This window comes from Dermochelys coriacea, chromosome 1 (genome assembly GCF_009764565.3).
Source record: "Dermochelys coriacea isolate rDerCor1 chromosome 1, rDerCor1.pri.v4, whole genome shotgun sequence".
In the NCBI taxonomy this organism is placed as follows: Eukaryota; Metazoa; Chordata; order Testudines; family Dermochelyidae; genus Dermochelys; species Dermochelys coriacea.
This window is the reverse complement of record NC_050068.2, coordinates 2,299,877-2,317,598: the sequence shown is the minus strand read 5'-3', so window position 1 is coordinate 2,317,598 and position 17,722 is coordinate 2,299,877. Positions and strand designations below refer to the sequence as shown.

General features: G+C 45.3%; 1 pseudogene; it reads right to left on the bottom strand.

The window, feature by feature from the left end:
- Positions 1-553: 553 nt before the first annotated feature.
- Positions 554-1,501, bottom strand: LOC119848741 (annotated as a pseudogene).
- Positions 1,502-17,722: the final 16,221 nt, after the last annotated feature.

Below are 17,722 nucleotides of genomic sequence, written 5' to 3'. Positions count from 1 at the left end.
GAGTCCATTCATAGAATCATAGACTATCAGGGTTGGAAGGGACCTCAGGAGGTCATCTAGTCCAACCCCCTATTCAAAGCACTGTCTGGATCGTGAGCCAAAGGCTGGGATGCCTAAGGAGACCGCATTTTTGGTTTCTAGTTAACCAGTGTGGTGAAACAGAACTTTACATTGCTTGCTGGCTTGGTATAATCTAATGATAGAGTAACCAGCAGTCTGGGGTGAGTCTGCCCCATTTCTCAGTAGTTTGTCCTGAATTTTGCATCCTCAGCTGTGTCCCACTGGAAAAGGGGGCAGGGCCTTAGGAGAACAAGCGGGGCAGGGCACAGGGATCAATTAGATCAATTAGAAAGATGGGAACCCTATGAGTTAATGAGCAGTACACAGACCGATTCCCCAGTCTGTCATGCTCACACAGCACAGTAAGACCAGGAAAGGATTCAATGTCAGTTTGACTGTCCAGTAAGTGATTCAGGGAAGAGAGCCCAGCACCATCTCACCACACAGCTCTGCGTGGAGGTCAGTCTGACAGTCAGAGCACCAGGAGAAAAATTTAGATGTCTTTATGAATAAAGAGCTGGAGCAGCCTGTCCTGGACCTGTTTGATCCTCACCCCATAGATGATGGAGTTTAGCATGGGGGGCACCAAGAGGTTCACGTTGCCAATGAGAACACAGAAATGCAGATCCACATTCTAGCCAAACCGGTACATGAGGGAGGGGAAGAGAGCTGTGATGAAATAGGCTAAGATGGAACAGAGATGGGAGCTGCAGGTCCCCAAAGTTTTGAGCTGGGCATCCTTTGTGGGGAGGCAGAAGATGGCCCTGAGGATCTGGGTATAGGACAATGCAACAAAAAACATATCCAGACCCTTCACACAGAATAGCACAAAGAGGCCATAGTAACTGCTGATGCGGGTATTGGTTCAAGTCAGCTTCACTACAGCTATATGTGCGCAGTATGTATTGGGGATGATGTTGGGTTCGCAATATGGCCACTGCCTCGCCAGGAGGAGATAGGGCAGTATGAGCATGCCACCACGCAGAAGCACTGCCAGGCCGATCTTGGCCACCATGGGGTTGGTCAGGATGGTGGAATGTCTCAGGGGATGGCAGATGGCCACGTAGCGGTCAAAACCCATGGCCACGAGGATCCCAGACTCCATCACTAAGAACGAGTGAATGAAATACATCTGGGTGAAGCAGGCACTGAAATCTATCTCCCTTGAATTGAACCAGAAGATGGTCAGCATTTTGGGTAGCATGGATGTAGACAGGACAAGTCTGGTGACAGCCAGCATGCAGAGGAAATAGGACATGGGGGCATGGAGGCTCGGCTCCCTCTTCACAACGAATAGGAGGGTGAAGTTCCCCAAGATAGCTATGATGTACATGGCGCAGAAGGGGATGGAAATCCAGACATGGGCTGCCTCCAGGCCAGGAATGCCCAGGAGGATGAAGGTGGAGGGGTTGGTGAAGTCAGTTGTGTTGAAATCTGACATGCAGAAGGGGAGAAGATGTCCAACTCTGAGGCAGAACGGTGTCTCCTGCATGTACTGTACATTCCTCTGACTTTGTGGATGTGCCCAGGCTCTAGGGTGATGGTCGCAGTACAAATGCCTGGATGGAGAGACAATGTTAATATGAGACACTACATGCACTACTGGGGACTGTTTTCATGGGTGAAGGAAATTGATCACTATTCAGATAAATGAATTATGAACAAGTGACCCTACTAATGACAATTCCACTTTTTATGGTGCTCAAAATCTAAGAGTGAAAAAGAAACAAAACTTTGACAAAACAGATGGAAAAATCCCAGTTAGAACTCACCTCATGGAAAAGACCTGAGTGTAATTGATGGCAGCTCCACAGAAACAGTTGCTTATTCACAGCAGTGGCCAAAACAAAGACAATGTTCGGATGCCTAAGGAATGGGATGGAGAATAACCTTGCTCTGGACGTGAGCTAAGTCATGGACACTCAGTCTCTATAAAGTGTATAGCAGATAGAAATCAGAGTAGCAGCCGTGTTAGTCTGTATTCGCAAAAAGAAAAGGAGTACTGGTGGCACCTTAGAGACTAACACATTTATTTGAGCATAAGCTTTCGTGAGCTACAGCTCACTTCATCGGATGCATTTGGTGGAAAATACAGAGGGGAGATTGATATACACACACAGAGAACATGAAACAATGGGTTTATCATACACACTGTAAGGAGAGTGATCACTTAAGATAAGCCATCACCAGCAGCAGGGGGGGGAAGGAGGAAAACCTTTCATGGTGACAAGCAGGTAGGCTATTTCCAGCAGTTAACAAGAATATCAGAGGAACAGTGGGGGGTGGGGTTGGGGGGAGAAATAACATGGGGAAATAGTTTTACTTTGTGTAATGACTCATCCATTCTCAGTCTCTATTCAAGCCTAAGTTAATTGTATCCAGTTTGCAAATTAATTCCAATTCAGCAGTCTCTCATTGGAGTCTGTTTTTGAAGTTTTTTTGTTGAAGGATAGCCACCCTCAGGTCTGTAATCGAGTGACCAGAGAGATTGAAGTGTTCTCCGACTGGTTTTTGAATGTTATAATTCTTGATGTCTGATTTGTGTCCATTTATTCTTTTACATAGAGACTGTCCAGTTTGGCCAATGTACATGGCAGAGGGGCATTGCTGGCACATGATGGCATATATCACATTGCTAGATGTGCAGGTGAACGAGCCTCTGATAGTGTGGCTGATGTGATTAGGCCCTATGATGGTGTCGCCTGAATAGATATGTGGACAGAGTTGGCAACGGGCTTTGTTGCAAGGGTAGGTTCCTGGGTTAGTGGTTCTGTTGTGTGGTGTGTGGTTGCTGGTGAGTATTTGCTTCAGATTGGGAGGCTGTCTGTAAGCAAGGACTGGCCTGTCTCCCAAGATCTGTGAGAGTGACGGGTCGTCCTTCATGATAGGTTGTAGATCCTTGATGATGCGTTGGAGAGGTTTTAGTTGGGGGCTGAAGATGATGGCTAGTGGCGTTCTGTTATTTTCTTTGTTGGGCCTATGCTGTAGTAGGTGACTTCTGGGTACTCTTCTGGCTCTGTCAATCTGTTTCTTCACTTCAGCAGGTGGGTATTGTAGTTGTAGGAATGCATGATAGAGATCTTGTAGGTGCTTGTCTCTGTCTGAGGGGTTGGGAGGTGGACAGAGTTGGCAAGCTCCATGAACAGCTGGCTGGTGACATTGTGCTGGGCCCCCTTCCCTGAATAACTGTCAAAGAGACATTAAATCCTTTCCTGATCTTACTGTGCTGTGTCAGCATGGCAAACTGGAGAATCGGTCTATGTACAATTCATTGGGTTGCCACCTTTCTAATTGCTGATAACTGGACCCCCGAAGCCCCACCCCTTATTCCACCACTTCGTCCAAGGCTGTGCCCCTGCTCTGTCTCTTCTGCCCACGATGCCACCTCTGTCAGTTGCTCCTCTCCTCCCCTTCCCCTGTCACTCCCTGGAACATTTCCACCTCCCTCTCCCCATCCTCAGCTGCAAGGGAGACATTTCAGACTTTCTTAGGGTGGGTCAACTTTGACCATGATTCCAGGGGCTTCTTTGGCTCTTGAAGACTCTTGCATTTTGGCAGATAACTTAGCAATTAGCACTGTGTCTAATTCCTATACAAAAGAAAGAAAGAGAAATAAGTATCAGACCCACTCACCTCTAAAGTAACATGTTCTGACATCTTGTGGCAAGTCACTTAAAGGACACTTGTTAGGTTTAAAATTTTAATGTATATTAAAATGTGCATATATATTATATATATATATTAAAATGTATATGGCATCTGATGAAGTGAGCTGTAGCTCACGAAAGCTTATGCTCTAATAAATTTGTTAGTCTCTAAGGTGCCACAAGTACTCCTTTTCTTTTTGCGAATACAGACTAACACGGCTGCTACTCTGAAAGCTTACTTTGTTACTAACTCTACACAGAGAGAGATCCCATCAGGACTCCTGGGTTCTATCTCAGTTCTAGGAGGGGAGTGGGGTCTAGTAGGTTATGGCAGGCAACATATACATCTGGGGTCTGTATAAGAAATTCAGAATGGCTATACTGGGTAAGACTAATGGTCCATCTAGCCCAGTATACTCTCTTCCAACAGTGGCCAATGCCAAGTGCTCTGGAGGGAATGAACAGAACAGGAAATCATCAAGTGATTCATACCCTGTCACTCACTCCCAGCTTCTGGCAAACAGTGGCTAGGGACACCATCTCTGCTCATCCTGGTTATTAGCCATTAGTGGACCTATCCTCCAAGAACTAATCTGGTTTTTATTGGACCCATGTTATATTTTTAGCCTTCACAATGTCCCACGGCAAAATGTGACACAGGTTGCCTGTGCTTTCAATCTGCTTCCTATTAATTTCATTGTGTTATGTGTTTTGTGAAGGAGTAAATAAAATTTCCTTCTTCGATTTTTTAACACCCGTCATGATTTTATAAACCTATACCATATCACCCCCTTAGTCATCTGTTTTCAAAGCTGAAAAGTCGCACTCTTATGTTGCCCTTCTCTCTACCTTTTCCAATTCCAATATATCTTTTTGAGTGGGGTGATCAAATCTGCATGCAGTATTCAATATGTTGGTGTAGCATGGATTTATATAGAGGCAATATTATATTTTATGTCTTATTATCTATCACTTTCCTAGTGCTTCCAACATTCTGCTTGCTTTTTTGACTGCCGTTGCACATTGAGTGGATGTTTTAGGAGAACTGTCCACAATGACTCCAAGATCTATTTCTTGATGGATAACACTAATTTTGACTCTATCATTCGGTATGAATAGTTGGGATTACATTTTGCCATGTGCATTACTTTGCATTTACCAATACTGAATTTCATCTGCTGAGACATAAGCCCTTGTACCAGAGAATTTTGATGAGAATTACTGATCTTTGATGTCTTAGCAACTGCTTTGTGTGCCTGCAGAAAGTGCTCGTGTCTCCCCTCAGTCATCTGTTTCCAGATCTGTCTGTCTGCTATCTACCAAGCTATCCTAGGCATTTTTAGAGTAATCAGACTCTATGGAGGCCTAGGCATTATCCCTAGTTTTCTTTCTAATCAACTATAATTTATAAATATACACAAATACACGGAGCAGCCAATTCCTCTCTGACTCAGGACAGAGCCCAAGAGCTCTCATCTCCCTTTGGGAAGTTTCCTTAATTACTGTTTACTCCTAAAGCTGGACAAAAAACACAGAAGCACAGACGTGGAAAGAAAGATATTATCTAGAGTGTCTGCTGTCTCCAGCCTGTTTGCGTCCAGATGCCACTTCTCTAGAGGCTGAGTGAACCCAACTGGGATTACACTAAGCTATATTATTAATGGTGTTCAGCCCTGTGGCAGCTCTTGACATGGGATGTTGATGCAGATGCTGGGGTGAAAGAGGTGTGGGACATGGCTACCTGACGGGGATTCCCAGGAAAGACACTTCCACTTCACAGTTCACAGGTACTCATCTCTAGCTGAGGAACTCACCTGCTTGACAAGCCAAGTGGAACATGGGTGTGACGAGATAGAGAATAGGTTTGGGGTCCTTTCTGCTCTGTACAGCCATTAAAGATCCCAGGGCCCTTGCCATAGGGGTGAGTTTGATCCAGTATCACCGTCCAAAATGCCATTCCTTTCTATGAACACCCACCCACCCCTGCCAATGGCCTCACTCCCTGAGGTGGCTGCATTTCAGTGGCACAGTGGATCCTTCATGATGGAAGGTGTTAGTAGATGTATAATACAAGGTCAAATTCGGAGGCTGTGCCCTGTATTTTTCTCAGGCCCCACTGAAGCAAAATTTCTCTTGGAGTAAGAACTGAATAAAGAGCTCAGAAGCCAGCTATGTGTTAATGCACAGACACTTTCACCTCCTTCTCTGGCAATTTCAGGCTTTGAAAATTAACGGGGGCAGTTACCTGACTTTTATCTGCTGCAAAACACTGTTGCGTCTAAACATTCCCAGAAAGATTGGTGTCTCGCCACCTTTGGGATACCTTCAGCAAAGGAGCTTCCACAACCTCCCAAAAGTGTCTGTTCCATTATCCTCCTGTTCTTAAAGTTAGGAAGTTTTTTCTCAGATATAATCTAAATCTGCTATGCTGGAGTTTGAACCTATTGCCTGTTGTCCTGTGCTCTGCGGCAAGAGAGAATAACATTCCTCCATCCCTCTTATCGCAGCCTTTCAAGTAGTTGAAGACCGCTCCCATCTCCCCCTCAGTCTCCTCTTTTCCAAACCAAACGCAAATGGTTGCTTCAGCCCTTGCTCATCTGGCTTGCCTTCTATCCCTTTCATCATCATTGTCATTTTCCTCTGGTCATTTCCAGTTTCTCTACATCATTCCTATACATTGGTGACCCAAACTAGACACAATATTCCAGCTGAGGCCTAACTATTATTGAGTAGATGAGTACTATCACCTCCCATGGTTTACAATTGCCTTTTTTGGAAAAATCCACAACCCTGAAAGATGTAGCTATATCAACCTAACCCTGGTGTAAATGGCATTAGGTCAATGGAAGAATTCTTCAATGGACCTAGCTACCCCACCGGGGGGGAGGGGAGGATTAACTACTTTGACGGGAGAACCCCTGCCGTCGGTGAAAGTAGTGTCAACATTGAAGCACTAGGGAAGCACCATTATAGCTTTAAGTGTAGACGAGCCTTCAAGCAGATCTTCCAGAAAAGCATCCAGTCTGGAACTGCACACATGGGGAATTGGAGAATCCACCCCTTCCCTTATCAATCTGTTCCATATGTTAATCGCCCAGAGTGCTAAACATGGCCCTTATTTCCAACTGGAATATTTTTGGCTTCAGATTCCAGCGATTGGGTCTGGCTTTGCCTTTCTTCACTAGATTAAAAAGCAAGTAATTGGTATTTAAGATGAATAAATGAAGCTCTTTAAGTCTCTCTCTCTCTGACCACCATTTTCTCCAGTCTCCAAACATTTTTGTGGCTCTTTTCTGCACCCTCTCCAATTTTTCAACGTCATGTCTGAAATATGGACCCCGGGACTGGATGCAGTTGGTTTCACCTATACCATGTGCAGAGGTAAAATTATTCCCCTGCTCCAAGTCACTGCTACCGTGGATCCCCACATCACCCTTTTGGCCACAGCATCACACTGGGAGCTCACAATGAGTTTGTTGTCTACAATGACCCCTAAATCCTTTCCAGGGTCCCTATGTCCCATAATACAGTGCCCTAGTCTGTGGGTCAAGCCTGCACTCCCTTTTCTGAGAGGATCCCTTTGCATTTGTCTGTATTAAAACATTTTGTTTGCATGGGCCCAGCTCACCAAATGCTCCAGATCAATCAGTATGCCTGCCCTGGGCTCCTCATTGTAACCAATCTGCCAATCTTTGGGTCATCTGCAAATTTTATCTGCAGTGATTTTCTATTTGCTTCCAGAGCATTGCTGAAAATATTAAATAGTATTGGGCCAAAACCGGATCCCTTCAGAACCGCATAGAAACACCCCCATTCACTGACAATGGCCCATTGACACCTGCTTTCTAAGCTCTTTCAGTTAGCCAGTTCTAGTCTACTTTACATGTGCTCTACTGATATTGTAGAGTGTGCAGTTTTCTATCTGAATTTTTCCCCCTACTAAAACAAATGCCTCAGAGAAATCCATCTATTGCATCTGCTTGGTTCCCTTGATCAATCAAAAGTGCCCTCTCATTGAAGGGTGAAATCGGGTTTATTTGACAAGACGTGTTTTCCATAAGCCATGTTGTTGACGGGCATTAATTATATTCCTATGATTTTTTTAACTAATCCCAGACCAGCTTTTCCCTTGTTTCCTAACGTTGTAAACTCTTTTTTTTTAAACTTTCCCTTTTTTTATTGAATACTTTACTATGTTTAACATAGAACTGTCCTGTATTTGCCTCCCCCCTGCCTTTTTTTTCCCTTTTGGCTCTCCGGCTGCCTCACTGTGTACTTCTGGTTCTGAGTGAGATGTGCGCTTGATAAGTCAGTTCGTAACTCTGGTGTTTGGAACTCTAAGAGTCAACTGCAGATGCTGTTTATCGCCATCCTTGACTGCTAATGGACTGGAAACTATTTCATCATCTCAGGTGATATATGTTTCTCATACCACTTCTTTCCGAATGCAGAACACAACTATATGTTGAAGATATCTACCTTTCCTGCAACATTAACAAACTTCATTTCTCCCTCAAAGAAATGGCCTAAACCTTTTCAAGGATTTCTTTTGTTCTTAATATACTTTAATAACATCCTTTTTTTAATCCTTAAACCTGCAAAGCATGGATTTTTCCATGATGTTTTTAGCATCTCTTATCAATTTTCATAAATTCAAATTTGTATTATTTGCTCTCTATTTTCCCTTTTCCCCATTTGTTATATATTGCTTCCCATCCTGTTCTCCCCCCGCCCCTCAATTACTGCATTCACTTTGTCAGTAAACCGGGATTTGTTTTTTCTACTTTCTTGTGAGTGGAATGTTGGATTTTTGCCAATATAATACACTCTTCTTCAAGAACTCCAAATTTTCATTCTCATTTTGTCTCTTGAAATTTGTCCTCCCAACCACTTTTATTGATCTCTTGCCTCTCCTTTGGAGAATTAGCCCACCAAGTGAATTGTCGCGATAGACTGACCTCACACTTGGTAAGACAACACACATCTTTTCATCTATTTATACATGCTCCTTTATTTTCCAATCCATGCATCTGATGCAGTGGGTTCTAGCCCACAAAATCTTATGCCCAAATAAATTTGTTACACTCTAAGGTGCCACAAGGATTCCTTGTTGTTTTTGCTGATACAGACTAACACGGCTATCACTCTGAAACTAAGTGTCTATAGATATTAATGGTTGGGAACTGTTCTGTGTTTGTCCATTTGAATGTAACCAGTTTGTTCTTTATTTTCCATTCCTCTATCATATGCCCCATTCTTCTTTGTCTCTTCTCTATACTCAAAACTCCCAGACTTTTCAGTCTGTCAGCATATGGCAGCCTCCCCCATTCTCATAGCCTGTCTCAGAAATCCCCTTTCTATCTGCCAAAAGAAAAGGAATACTTGTGGCACTTAGAGACTAACAAATTTATTTGAGCACAAGCTTTCGTGAGCTACAGCTCACTTCATCAGATGCATTTGGTGGAAAATACAGAGGAGAGATTTATATACACACACAGAGAACATGAAAAAATGGGTTTATCATACACACTGTAAGGAGAATGATCACTTAAGATAAGCCATCACCAGCAGCGGGGGGGGGGGGGGGAAGGAGGAAAACTTTTCATGGTGACAAGCAAGGTAGGCTATTTCCAGCAGTTAACAAGAATATCTGAGGAACAGTGGGGGGTGGGGGGGGGAAAATAACATGGGGAAATAGTTTTACTTTGTGTAATGACTCATCCATTCCCAGTCTCTATTCAAGCCTAAGTTAATTGTATCCAGTTTGCAAATTAATTCCAATTCAGCAGTCTCTCGTTGGAGTCTGTTTTTGAAGCTTTTTTGTTGAAGTATAGCCACTCTTAGGTCTGTGATCGAGTGACCAGAGAGATTCAAGTGTTCTCCAACTGGTTTTTGAATGTTATAATTCTTGACGTCTGATTTGTGTCCATTCATTCTTTTACGTAGAGACTGTCCAGTTTGGCCAATGTACATGGCAGAGGGGCATTGCTGGCACATGATGGCATATATCACATTGGTAGATGCGCAGGTGAACGAGCCTCTGATAGTGTGGCTGATGTGATTAGGCCCTATGATGGTATCCCCTGAATAGATATGTGGACAGAGTTGGCAAGGGGCTTTGTTGCAAGGATAGGTTCCTGGGTTAGTGGTTCTGTTGTGTGGTGTGTGGTTGCTGGTGAGTATTTGCTTCAGGTTGGGGGGCTGTCTGTAAGCAAGGACTGGTCTGTCTCCCAAGATCTGTGAGAGTGATGGCTCGTCCTTCAGGATAGGTTGTAGATCCTTGATGATGCGTTGGAGAGGTTTTAGCTGGGGGCTGAAGGTGATGGCGAGTGGCGTTGTGTTATTTTCTTTGTTGGGCCTGTCCTGTAGTAGGTGACTTCTGGATACTCTTCTGGCTCTGTCAATCTGTTTCTTCACTTCAGCAGGTGGGTATTGTAGTTGTAGGAATGCATGATAGAGATCTTGTAGTTGTTTGTCTCTGTCTGAGGGGTTGAAGCAAATGCAGTTATTTCGTAGAGCTTGGCTGCAGACAATGGATCGTGTGGTATGATCTGCATGAAAGCTAGAGGCATGTAGGTAGGAATAGCGGTCAGTAGGTTTACGATATAGGGTGGTGTTTATGTGACCATCGCGTATTAGCACCGTAGTGTCCAGGAAGTGGATCTCTTGTGTGGACTGGTTCAGGCTGAGGTTGATGGTGGGATGGAAATTGTTGTAATCATGGTGGAATTCCTCAAGATCTTCTTTTCCATGGGTCCAGATGATGAAGATGTCATCAATGTAGCGACAGGCCAGTCCTTGCTTACAGACGGCCTCCCAAACTGAAGGTAATACTCACCAGCAACCACACACCACACAACAAATAACCACTAACCCAGGAACCTAACCTTGCAATAAAGCCCATTGCCAACTCTGTCCACATATCTAGTCAGGGGACATCATCATAGGGCCTAATCACATCAGCCACACTATCAGAGGCTCGTTCACCTGCGCATCTACCAATGTGATACATGCCATCATGTGCCAGCAATGCCCCTCTGCCATGTACATTGGTCAAACTGGACAGTCTCTATGTAAAAGAATAAATGGACACAAATCAGACGTCAAGAATTATAACATTCAAAAACCAGTTGGAGAACACTTCAATCTCTCCGGTCACACGATTACAGATCTGAGAGTGGCTATCCTTCAACAAAAAACCTTCAAAAACAGACTCCAATGAGAGACTGCTGAATTGGAATTAATTTGCAAACTGGATACAATTAACTTAGGCTTGAGTAGAGACTGGGAATGGATGGGTCATTACACAAAGTAAAACTATTTCCCCATGTTATTTCTCCCCCACCCCACCCCACCCCCCACTGTTCCTCAGATATTCTTGTTAACTGCTGGAAATAGCCTACCTTGCTTGTCACCATGAAAGGTTTTCTTCCTTCCCCCCCCACCGCTGCTGGTGATGCCTTATCTTAAGTGATCACCCTCCTTACAGTGTGTATGATAAACCCATTGTTTCATGATATGTACCCAGTCAATATGGGAATAGTTGAAATCTCCCATTATTATTGAGTTTTTTATTTTTATAACTTTTCTAACCTCCCTGAACATTTCACAGTCATTATCACTATCCTAGTCATGTGGGCAGTAGTACATCCCTACTTCTATATTGTTATTATCTGAGCATGGAGTTTGTGACAAAGTGGGAATTTTCCCTTGTTATGTTGTATGTGAGCCTATGTGAGTCTTACTGTTTTGCTTGAATACTGGGTGTACCTCAGTTTCCCTAATTATTGTACCAGTGCTTGTTGGTGGGAATAAGTGTGTGTGACTTTTGCTGAGATACTTGAGGGCAGGGGAGGAGGCTCCAGCTGCCTGCACGTAAACGATGACCATTGCCTTTTGTAACCTGAGACCCAGGAGGGGGATACAACCAAGTAACACTTATCTCAGAAAGAGAGAAAAAGACCACGAGGCGGGACAATGTGTGTGTCAAAGGTCTGACCACTGGAAGCTGGGAAGTCTGTTGTGAGAGACTCAGGGGGAAAAGTCTAGGGCAGGGGTGGGCAAACTTTTTGGCCTGAGGGCCTCATCGGGGTTGTGAAACTGTATGCAGGGCCAGGTAGAGAAGGCTGTGCCTCCCCAAACAGCCTGGCCCCTGCCCCGTCCCATTTTCCACCCCCTGACTGCCCCACTCAGAACCCCCAACCCATCCAACCCACCCCGTTCCCTGTCCCCTGACCGCCCTCTCCCAGGACCCCCACACCTAACCACCCCCTGGGGCCCCACCCCCTATCCAATGATCCCTGCTCCCTGTCTCCTGACTGCCCCAACCCCCATTCCACATCCCTGCCCCCTGACAGGCCCCCCTGGACTCCCATGCTTATCCAACTGCCCTATTCTCTGTCCCCTGACTGCCCCACGGGAGTCCCTGCCCTTTATCCAATCCCCCCACCTCCACTCCCTGCACCTTTACCATGCCGCTCAGAGCAGAAGGACTGGCATTCGCGCCACCTGGCCACAGCCAGCCAAACCGCCATGCTGCCCAGAGCACTGTCCTCATGATGAGCTGAGGCTGTGGGGGTGGGGAGACAGCAGGGGAGGGGTCGGGGGCTAGTCTCCCAGGCCAGGAGCTCAGGGGCAGGACAGGAAGGTCCCACGGTCCGGATGTGGCCTGTAGGCTGTAGTTTGCCCACCTCTGGTCTAGGGCGTCTGGGCTGGGATCCCCGCAAAAGGACTTCACTGAAAGTCACTGAGTTCTGCGCTAACAAACTCTGTTCTACGCTGTGTTCCAGTCAACTAATAAACCATTCAGTTTTACAACACTGGCTGAGAGTCACGGCTGACTATGAAGTTAGGGTGCAGGGCCCTCTGGCTTCCCCAAGGGTTCCGTCCACATGGACCCACCTAGGGGAAGTGCACAGTGTGAACAGGGGGCTGAATGCTCCGAGGTCAGACCAAGAGGCAGGCCATAACCGAAGAGGTTTTTGCCCTGAACAGCCTACCCTGAGTGGTGTTGTGGTACCCAGAGTCCTCGCTGGCTTCATACAGAGTAATTCCAGAGCTTCGGACCTGTGACTCCATCACAGAATTGCTATCCATAGAGATTCTATGGTACATTTTGTTTCATTTCAGATTTTTACTTCATTTGTTTCTATTCTTTCTTTCATGTATAGTGCCACTCCCCCACCAGCATGACCTGTTCTGTCCTTTTGATATATTTTGTACCCTAAAATTACTTGTCCCATTGATTATTCTCCTTCCACCAAGTTTCTGGGACGCCTGTGTCAAGGTTTCTTCCACACTCTGAACTCTAGGGTACAGAGGTGGGGACCTGCATGAAAACCTCCTAAACTTACTTTTACCAGTTTAGGTTAAAACTTCCCAAGGTACAAACTATTTTACCTTTTGCCCTTGGACTTTATCGCTGCCACCACCAAATGTCTAACAGATATATAACCAGGAAAGAGCCTGCTTGGAAACGTCTTTCCCCTCAAAATTCCCCCCAAATCCTACACCCCCTTTCCTGGGGAAGGCTTGATAAAAATCTGCACCAATTTACATAGGTGAACACAGACCCAAACCCTTGGATCTTAAAAACAATGAAAAAAGCAATCAGGTTCTTAAAAGAAGAATTTTAATAGAAGAAAAAGTAAAAGAATCACCTCTGTAAATCAGGATGGTAAATATCTTACAGGGTAATTAGATTCAAAACATAGATAATCCCTCTAGGCAAAACCTTAAGTTACAAAAAGGCACAAAAGCAGGAATATCCATTCCATCCAGCACAGCTTATTTTCTCAGCCATTTAAACAAAAAGAATCTAACTCATCTCTAGCTAGATTACTTACTAAGTTCTAAGACTCCATTCCTGTTCTGTCCCCGGCAAATGCATCACACAGAAAGAGACAGAGCCTTTGTTTCTCCCCCCCCTCCAGCTTTGAAAGTATCTTGTCTCCTCATTGGTCATTGTGGTCAGGTGCCAGAGAGGGAAACTAGCGTCTTAACCTTTTACAGGTGAAAGGGTTTTTCCTCTGGCCAGGAGAGATTTTAAATGTGTTTACCCTTCCCTTTATATTTATGACAGCCTGTTATATAAAAATCCTCATTTAATACGAGGTAGTCTAGTTCACCCATCTTATTATTGACACTTCTAGACCGGGGAGACACCCAGAACCTAAATCTCTACTCAACCTGATTTGGAGCAGGAACTTAAACACAGGTGTCCCACATTCCATGTGAGTGCCATGAGCTCCAGTCAAATGGCTATTCTGGGTTGGACTCTCAGTCTGGAGCAGTTCCATTTTGTGCAAATAATTTTTTTTTGTATTATATTTTTATGTTTGTTTCTTATGTAACTAACTCTGATCTCTATGCCTGCTGCTTATAATCACTTCAAATCTACCTTCTGCAGTTCATCAATTTGTTTTATATTTTATCTAAAACATGTGTTTTGGTTCAAGTGCTTGGGAAATCTCAGCTCAGGTTACAAAGGTTAGTGTGTGTCCTCTCCACATCGAGGGAGGGACGGACTGGGTAACAATCTTACATGGGCCAGGCTTCGGCCCAGGGCAGGAGGGTGCAGTTCAGGGGTGCAAGGCTGGGAAGCTGCGGGGAATTTGCTTGAGCCTCTTTAGTGTTAGTTATGAGTGGCTGGGAGTTTATTCATGTAACTCAGCTGGGTGTGTCCCTGTCTGTGGATGGCTGTATAAGCACAGTACCTGCCAGAGTTTTGTGGCTTGACACAGTGTCATAGCGTGAGAGGGACACCCCAGGTTGCTGGGACAAAGGTCTCAGCTGTCCCACACTCCAGGTTGCATCCCGGGGATCCCATCACAGGAGTTCTGTCCTTGGGCTAGTCCCAGAAAACACAGGGAGTTTCATATGATCCTCTCTCTGAGCAAGTTGTTCAAAGCCAAGTGGAGTGGCTGGCGATGCCTGGAGGAAACAGCCCAGTTCACAGACGTCCACCTCTCACTTTTCAAGAACTCTTTCCTCCTGTCTTTGTACAAGGACCAGGTTCCCTGCATCAAAACAGGTTTTTATCTGCTCTTTCCACACTCCAGTGGCTCTCGTGTTCCAGCTCCTTGCCCTGCTAGAACCCAGGCAATGCATCCTCCTTGGAGGCTATCAACTGTAGCACTATCGTGGGATGAGAACATGGTGTGATGCCGTATGACTGAATATGACCATTTATATAATTGTTGTTACCACTGTTATATAATTGCAACAAATCTTGTGCAAAGTATATCATGTCAGGAATCAATGGGAAAATTATGATTGGCTAAGTATGATTATCTGGTTTATAGGCATGTATCATCTTTGTGTCTGAAATTACGAATATTGGCAATGTACTTGAATGGGCTTTGTTTGGGACAGTAAAATTCTATGCACAGGGCAAAGAATATGAAAGAACTCCCAAGACATCTCCATCTTGTCTTCAGTTCTCTCAGCTGGGTTTCCAACACAGAAACTCTGAACAAAGACTGATGAACCCCAACAAGCTTGGGTAATTTCCAGAGTTTTTTTGCAAGCTAGCAGTTTATTCCACCACTTCTATGATCCTGATCCCTGAACACTGAAAAAATCACATGCATGTATTTGATCTATAAACCATTTATGGCTCTTCTTCTTTTAATTTATTATGAAACCTTCACTTTTCAATTGCTAAAGGTTCATTGGGTAAGATCTGAGTTATATATTGACCTGGCTAAGTAGCTGGTGTCTTGAGATTAGCAGGAGCCTATATATGATGAAATTGGTTTTCACTGACTGCTCATCAAGGAGTCCAGTGTCTGGGTGGTGAGCCAAGGGCCGGGATGACTCAGGGGACTGTATTTTTGGGTTCTAGTTAACCAGTGTGGTAAGACAGAAATTTGCATTTGTTACTGGCTTGGTATAATCTAATGATAGACTCCCCACCAGTCTTGGGTGAGTCTGCCCTATTTCTCAGCAGCTTGTCCTCAATTTGGCATCCACAGCTGTGTCCCACTGAAGCATGGTAACACACAGACACAGAGTTCACTGTTGACAGGTGCTTCACAGACTATTGCTCACTATGCCCTGGAGGTTTCCCCATTTTACAGATGAAGAAACTGAGGCAGCAGAAAATGAAGTGTCTTGAGCTGGGAACATAGCCCATAAGTCCCTAGCTGCCAATCCTTTGCTTAGTATCTCTCAGACCTGGCTTGTACAGTCCATGAAGCAGCAGAGAGGCCTGGTGCTCTCTCTCCATTGGTTTCCCTTGTGCAGGGAATCTCCACTGATTTCAGTGGGGCTGCACCCACTTACACGAGATGAGGATTTGGCCCAAGACATTTAAACTAGACATAATGCATCAGCAGAGACCAGTGAGCTGGGAGCGAAGAGTCCCAGCTCTCCCACGGATTAGCTGCATGACCTTGGGCACAGCTTCTCCATGCATTAATTGGAGATGATTATTTATTATTTCTAATGTGTTGCTATTGAAAGATCGTAATCAGTCTCTTCGAGTCTCACGCTGCACTTACTTGGTTCCTGGTTGCACATCGTTGGGCTCTATGCACTGTGCAGAGTTCCAGGCAGCATGTGGTCCCTGGTAAACAAGCAAGAGAAGGCTGAAAACTGAGCTGAGTGGAAACCTTCCTTTTGTGGCTGTAGTTTTTAGCTGTTTAATAAATTCCTCCTGTTTAAGAAGGACTGCAACTCCACTGATAATAACACACAAATAGCCTCACTGCATTTAACACAAACTAGAGGAGTAATGACAGTTCATGGCCAAAGCAATGGTGCTTGGGGAGTCAGGACTTCTGGTTGCTATTCTCAGCTCTGCCACTGACTCATTGTATGGCCTTGGTTAATCACTTTACCTCTGTTTGGCTCCTCGATAACATGGGGATGATGCTGCCTCGAAGCCTAGCTAAGCAGATTCTAGACATAGTGGTCAAAAGCTTCATGAAGAGTGTATGTTAGACTCAGCTTCACCGTTCAGCTTCACCCCTGGGCAATGGGTGCCCTGTAGTTTCAGACAAGATGCTGTGTACGTGTGTAAATAGACGGCTAATGGAAGGTGTGCTGTTTATCTTCCTCGCTATGAGCCACTGAAACCATCGCGGCCTCTGCCCAGCATCCCGCTTTCCCAGCTAACACAGGGGATGATCCTTCTGCCTCTCTCAGCCGTTGTCCTCCTCACTTCAAAGCTGATCCCTGGCCCTGCCCCCAAGGCCTGGCTCACAGCAAATATCTCCCAGCCCATCCCTATTACAGGGAACCTCCCTGCTACAGGCTCTCAGTTGGGAGGAACAAAAAGGAACCAAAAGCTAAAGAAATAGGCCACACAATGGTCTCTTCCCTCAGGACTTTGTAGCTGAGCATTAGGGCCCACAAGCTGTATAATGTACAGTCTAGCCTCCCTGCAACACAACCCTTCTCCAAACCCTTAGCTTATTTTATATGGATTCCAGGCTTCCCTCTCTGCTCTTCATTCACCTGTTGGCCCCAGCACTGCGTCCTTGCTGCACTCACTGCAGGCTCCTTGTCAGCCTTCAGTTCCTCCTATTCCAGACCTGAAGCAGAGGGAGTGCAACTATGGGGGGAGGGAGGTTGAGATGATCCAGAAAGTTTTTGGGGTTGGGGAGGAAAGGAGTGAGCAACAGGGCTGTGACTCTGTGGAAAATGGAGGAACAGAGTTGGGTCCTTGGGGGAAGAGGTGGAGAAGGGAGCGGGGCCTTGTGGGAGTACTTGGAACAGGAGGAGGGGCCTTGTGGAAAGAGGTGGGGCAGGACCTTGGGGAATAGGCGGGGAAGGGCATGTGGCCTCAACGGTACAGTTACCAGCAATTAGAAAGGTGGCAATCCTGTAAGTTAGTGAGTTGTGCATAGACCAATTCCACAGTTTGTTGCGCTGACACAGCACAGTAAGATCAGGAAAGGATTTAGTATCACTTTGACTTTCCAGTTAGTGATTCAGGGACGAGGGCCCAGCACCATGTCACCAACCAGCTCTGCATGGAGCTCTGAGAGCCAGAGCACCAGGAGAAAACT